Source organism: Phyllobates terribilis, unplaced genomic scaffold (genome assembly GCF_046119375.1).
Source record: "Phyllobates terribilis strain yellow unplaced genomic scaffold, ASM4611937v1 Scaffold_175__1_contigs__length_3988992, whole genome shotgun sequence".
Classification (NCBI taxonomy): Eukaryota; Metazoa; Chordata; class Amphibia; order Anura; family Dendrobatidae; genus Phyllobates; species Phyllobates terribilis.
Window position 1 is genome coordinate 3,899,456 of NW_027362935.1, and position 6,802 is coordinate 3,906,257.

Sequence of the window (6,802 nt, forward strand, 5' to 3'; positions counted from 1 at the left end):
ACCCAATTAGACACATGAGGTCCGGGCAAGTGATTTTCTACAGTTCATTGACCTCTATGATGACATCTAATATTTTCAATCATTTATAGAGCGGGGTACATTGGGCCTCATTAATAAATCTGCTCACTAGAAAACTAGTAGCCCATACTAACCAATTAGAGCTCAGCTAAGGTTGTTTTAACTGACCTGGAAAAGTAAAAGCTGTTCTGTGATTGGCTGGGATAAGTAAAAAGGCTGTTTTAATAAATGATTCCCAATGTACCAAGCCCCGCCATAAATGTTATTGATTACAGTAGGGGCCACAATATCCCATGTGTATAGTCATCACATTCATCTTATTGTCAGCGGTTACCTTGGGACATGCTATATTGAAATGTAAGATGATATCAGTGGGGTCCATGAGGCAGAGCAGTGTGTGGTACGTGTGACATTTCCTAATATCGAGCAATCAATACTGTACCTTGGTCTGGAATGCAAAGTCTGCGTGGACAAGGAAGGGGCTCCCAGATGCCAGCTGTAAAACCCGTCGCTCCACCATCACACGCTCATCACCGTCAGCAAGCAGGGCTCTTTTGCAGATGATCTTAACAGCAAAATGTTTGCGGGTAGATGAATCTTCCGCCAGCAGGACCGTTCCATAGCATCCCCGGCCAAGCACTTGATGGAATAATAATCTCCTCTTGATGGTATCAGAGACTGTGCTTTTGGAGCCGGTTGGCCGAACACCGCTGCTTCCTTCAGCTTCTTCAGCCTTCTGCTTTAGATCCATGGGTTTCTGTCCTAATGTAATCCTTCTTCTTTTCTTCTCCTTTTTGTCCCCTGATGAGATGAAGATGGCTCCTCTCTTCTTGGCTCCCATCTTCTGACTTTCTACCTTCTCCTTTTCTTCCACTTCTTCTTTCTTCTGGACTGGTGGTTTTGTCCTGTTGACTGAAGACTTCCTCTCATCATCAGATGTGTCATGGGAAGGTCTTAGTCTCTTCGCTCCTTCTCTCCTCACCACGTTCTCCTCTACTTCTTCTTTCTTCTGGACTGGTGGTTTTGTCCTGTTGACTGAAGACTTCTTCTCATCATCAGATGTGTCATGGGAAGGTCTTCGTGTCTTCACTCTTTCTCTGCTCACCACAATCTCCTCCTCTTTTATATCCATATTATTGCTTTGCTTAGAGTTAGCCGACATCTCCTCCACTGTTGTTGGTCAATTCCAACTGTCACTTCCAACTGTCACTCAGTGCATTTCATATGGAATCATCATGCATGCACCACCACTGGTCATGTGATCAGCATCTGACCAATGATATTTAAGAGATAAATGAACATTAGCTGAGATTAAATATTCAGGTAATATTCAGATATTCTGTGGAACACAAGGTGCCACATTTACTAATAGTAATAGAACTGCACTAAGTCGCCAATTTAATTTACATTGTTACTACAGAGCATCAGATGAATGTAATATAATAAATATTAGCAAGATGTATGATTTCCATCCACTCTACGTATCATAGAAATACAGATGTACTATCTTTTTATATAGAGATGTAGCAGAAGCCATCCTGATTGTTTGCAGCATGCTATGGTGATAGAGAAGCATGCATGACTGTGCCATGCAAATGGTGAGGAGCACCAAAATGGGACATATGATTCACGTAGCCAGGGGCGTAATGTCCGCGGTCGCAGTGGCAATCACTGCGACCGGGCCCAGGGGGGGTTGGGGCTTGTAAACACCAGCAGAAATTTCAACAGGATTTGTGTATCGCAGTGCACAGTCGCTTCGGGTCCGTGCGTGACAAATCAGGGGCGGGCTGGGTCGGGGGCAGAGCCGGACTGGGGTGTCTGGGGCCCACCAGGGACATTGACTCCAGGGCTCCTGCCCATCACTGTGCGCTCACCAGAACTGCGATGTACAATTACTGTAGTTTGCATTAAAGGGTTTTTATTGGTGAAAACAAGTTCTCAGCGATGCACAGGTTGGGAAGGGGATCACTTATTTATTGGTGGAATCCGCACTGTCAGAAGATTGTGGCACTTTGAGTATTTGGTGAGATTTTTACCTCAGTATTTATAAGACAAAACCAGGAGTGGAGCAATCCGAGGTCATGTTTTATGCATTTCTCACCCACTCCTGGTTTTGTCTTATAAATACAGAGGTGAAAATCTCACCAAATGCCAACTTGCTTTCTCTGGTGAACCTCTGTAACTGCATCTCTGCTGCTGTGTAATAGTCACAGGACAGGGAGGGGTTAAACATCCAAGTATTTAATATCTATTGGAAATAAAGAGGTTTCCCCTTATTGATATCAGATAAAACAAATGACCAACCACAATCCACTCTACCAAGACCAATATTACCAGATAGAAGGCAGAAATACCACCACACCGTGACCAGATCACATATTACCACCACATAGTGCCCAAATAATGCCACATACAAGGCACAAATACCGCCACACCATGACCAAAGCACATAATATCACCACATAGTGATCAAATGCTACCAGATACAAGGTATAAATACTGACACACCATGAGACCACATATTACCACCACATAGTGACTGAATAATACCACATAGAAGGGACAAATATCGTCATGTCATGACCAAAGCACATAATGCCACCACATAGTGACAAATAATGCTAAAATAATAAAAATGTAAAAAAGCTCAGTATATTGGGTCAGTGTACAGGTTATACAGTGATCACCAGTGACATTATGCACAGGAGCTCTGTATATAGTGTACAGGTTATACAGTCATCACCAGTGACATTATACACAGAAGCTCTGTATATAGTGTCAGTGTACAGGTAATGCAATGATCACCATTGATATTATACACAGGAGCTCTGTATATAGTGTCAGTGTACAGGTAATACAGTGATCACCAGTGACATTATGCACAGGAGCTCTGTATATAGTGTCAGTGTGTGTGTATAGGTAATACACATACTCACCAGTGATGTCTCTAGGTGAAATTCTTTATCTGCAGACCGATATATCACATCTTCTATGCGGACTTATCTCTGCAGAAAATAACAGTTAGCTATAACTGATCACTTCCAGAGCACAAGCCACACTTTTCCCAAGATTTCTACACTGCATGAAATGACAAAATGCAACATAGTGCCGCACTACACAGTAAAAATAAAACACAAAATACATTTAGGGACTCCATCTTTAATAAAAAAAAAACATCATGAGAGATCAGAGATTATGGGGCCCAGTCAGGGATCGTACATAGAAATCATGTGGCTCAGTCAGCGGCGTACATAGAGATCATGGGGCCAATCAGGTTAGGGGTGTACATAGAGATCATGGGGCCCCCTCAGCGGCGTACATAGAGATCATGGGGCCCAGTCAGCGGAGTACATAGAGATCATGGAGCCCAGTCAGCGGCATACATAGAGATCATGGGGCCCAGTCAGCGGTGTACATAGAGATCATGGGGCCCAGTCAGCGGCGTACAAAGAGATCATGGGGCCCAGTCAGCGGCGTACATAGAGATCATGGGGCCCAGTCAGCGGCGTACATAGAGATCATGGGGCCCAGTCAGGGATCGTACATAGAGATCATGGGGCCCAGTCAGCGGCGTACATAGAGATCATGGGGCCAATCAGGTTAGGGGTGTACATAGAGATCATGGGGCCCAGTCAGCGGCGTACATAGAGATCATGGGGCCCAGTCAGCGGCGTACATAGAGATCATGGGGCCAATCAGGTTAGGGGTGTACATAGAGATCATGGGGCCCCCTCAGCGGCGTACATAGAGATCATGGGGCCCAGTCAGCGGAGTACATAGAGATCATGGAGCCCAGTCAGCGGCATACATAGAGATCATGGGGCCCAGTCAGCGGTGTACATAGAGATCATGGGGCCCAGTCAGCGGCGTACAAAGAGATCATGGGGCCCAGTCAGCGGCGTACATAGAGATCATGGGGCCCAGTCAGCGGAGTACATAGAGATCATGGGGCCCAGTCAGGGATCGTACATAGAGATCATGGGGCCCAGTCAGCGGCGTACATAGAGATCATGGGGCCGAGTCAGCGGCGTACATAGAGATCATGGGGCCCAGTCAAAGTCGTACATAGAGATCATGGGGCCCAGTCAGCGGCGTACATAGAGATCATGGGGCCAATCAGGTTAGGGGTGTACATAGAGAACATGGGGCCTCCTCAGCGGCGTACATAGAGATCATGGGGCCCAGTCAGCGGAGTACATAAAGATCATGGGGCCCAGTCAGCGGCGTACATAGAGAACATGAGGCCCCGTCAGCGGTGTACCTAGAGATCATGAGGCCCCGTCAGCGGTGTACCTAGAGATCATGGGGCCCAGTCAGCGGCGTACATAAAGATCATGGGGCCCAGTCAGCGGCGTACATAGAGATCATGGGGCCCAGTCAGAGGTGTACATAGAGATCATGGGGCCCAGTCAGCGGCGTACATAGAGATCATGGGGCCCAGTCAGAGGTGTACATAGAGATCATGGGGCCCAGTCATCGGCGTACATAGAGATCATGAGGCCCCGTCAGAGGTGTACATAGAGATCATGGGGCCCAGTCAGCGGCGTACACAGAGATCATGGGGCCCAGTCAGCGGCGTACATAGAGATCATGGGGCCCAGTCAGGGATCGTACATAGAGATCATGGGGCCCCATGAGGTGAGGCTCACACCTCCCCAGTATGGTGACCTCAGGGAGGTCTCACAGGACATCACAGGCCTTAGTACGAAGCAATACTAAAAGACTTGTGGAATTGCTTCATACTAAGGCCTGTGATGCCCTGTGGGAGCTCCTGAGGGCACCATACTGGCGAGGTGAGATCCTCACTTGGCAGTAGTAGGAGCAGCATCTCCATAGTGTGGCATTCACATCACACTACATGCTGCACTGTACAGGACTCCCAGCCGGCAGCAGGACAGATGAGGAGGTAACTGTCTGGCACCAGCGCCGGACTGGAGTACCTGGGGCCCACCAGGAAAAAATCAATCTTGGGGCCCACCAGCACCATGCAGTTACCGTATATAGGAATAACATAAGTCCACAAACTCTTTCAAAATGAATCAACTTTATTAACCAATAAATCTCTGCTGCTGTGTAGTAGTCACAACACAGGGAGAGGTTAAACATCCAAGTATTTAATATGTATTGCAAATAAAGAATGTTCCCATTCTTAATATCCGAAAAAACAAATGACTGACAACCATCCACTATACCTAGACTAATAATACCATATAGAAGAGAGAAATACCGCCACACCATGACCAGAACACATACCACCACATAGTGATCAAATACTACCAAGTACAAGGTATATATACTGCCACACCATGAGAAGACCACATATTACCACAACATAGTGACTGTCTGAATAATACCACATACAAGGGACAAATACCGCCACGCCATGACCATGGCTCATAATGGCACCAGATAGTGACTGATAATGAAAATGTAAAAAAGCTCTGTATATAGAGTCAGCGTACAGATAATGTAGAGATTATCAGTGACATTATACACAGGAGCTCTGTGTATAGTGTCAGTGTAGAGGTAATACAGTGATCATCAGTGACATTATACACAGGAGCTCTGTATATAGTGTCAGTGTACAGGTAATACAGTGATCACCAGTGACATTACACATAGGAGCTCTGTATATAGTGTCAGTGTACAGGAAATACAGGGATCACCAGTGACATTATGCATAGGAGCTCTGTATATAGTGTCAGTGTACAGGTAATATAGTGATCACCAGTGACATTATGCATAGGAGCTCTGTATATAGTGTCAGTGTACAGGTAATATAGTGATCACCAGTGACATTATGCACAGGAGCTCTGTATATAGTGTGAGTGTACAGGTAATATAGTGATCACCAGTGACATTATACACAGGAGCTCTGTATATAGTGTCAGTGTACAGGTAATATAGTGATCACCAGTGACATTATACACAGGAGCTCTGTGTATGGTGTCAGTGTACAGGTAATACAGGGATCACCAGTGACATTATGCACAGCTTTGTATATAGTGTCAGTGTGTGTGTGTACAGGAAATACAGGGATCACCAGTGACATTATACACAGGAGCTCTGTATATAGTGTCAGTGTACAGGTAATACAGTGATCACCAGTGACATTATACACAGGAGCTCTGTATATAGTGTCAGTGTACAGGTAATACAGTGATCACCAGTGACATTATGCACAGGAGCTCTGTATATAGTGTCAGTGTGTGTGTGTATAGGTAATACACATACTCACCAGTGATGTCTCTAGGTGAAGTTCTTTAACTGCAGACCGATATATCACATCTTCTATACAGGACTTATCTCTGCAGAAAATAACATAGTTAGCTATAACTGATCACTTCCAGAGCACAATCCACACTTTTCCCAAGATTTCTACACTGCATGAAATGACAAAAAAAGAAACATAGCACTGCACTACACAGTAACAGTGCTCCAGTGTCATTCTGTGCCTGCTCATCTGTCAGCAGACATATTTGTCTGATGGCAAAGATCTAAGAGAGATGAAGACAGAAGACCTATGGATTCCGTTGGGAGTGAGGATTTTTCTTTATTAAAGATGGAGTCCCTAAATGTGTTTTATTTTTAATAATAATAAAAAAAAAAAAGTTCTGTCTTTTTTTTTTCTGTTTACTAGAAATTGATGGTGGCTATGTCTAATTTGGCGTGAAACCATGAATTTCGGGCTTAGTACCAGCTGATAAGGCAAAGATGGCCTGGTACTAACCCTATTATTACCCAGGGTGCCACTCACCACCAGGGCCGCTGGAAGAGCCGGGTA

The 6,802-nt window shown here is 45.2% G+C and overlaps 1 long non-coding RNA gene across 1 annotated transcript in view; it reads right to left on the reverse strand.

The window, feature by feature from the left end:
- The window catches only part of LOC141212409 (uncharacterized), a 38,219-nt gene extending 31,891 nt beyond the window's left edge, over nucleotides 1–6,328 (reverse strand). Inside the window, exons 1-2 of the long non-coding RNA XR_012282170.1 lie at nucleotides 6,257–6,328; nucleotides 2,955–3,023 (exon numbers count right to left, since the gene is read on the reverse strand). This is a non-coding gene — a long non-coding RNA (uncharacterized lncRNA). The remainder of the gene's footprint in view (nucleotides 1–2,954; nucleotides 3,024–6,256) is intronic.
- Nucleotides 6,329–6,802: the final 474 nt, after the last annotated feature.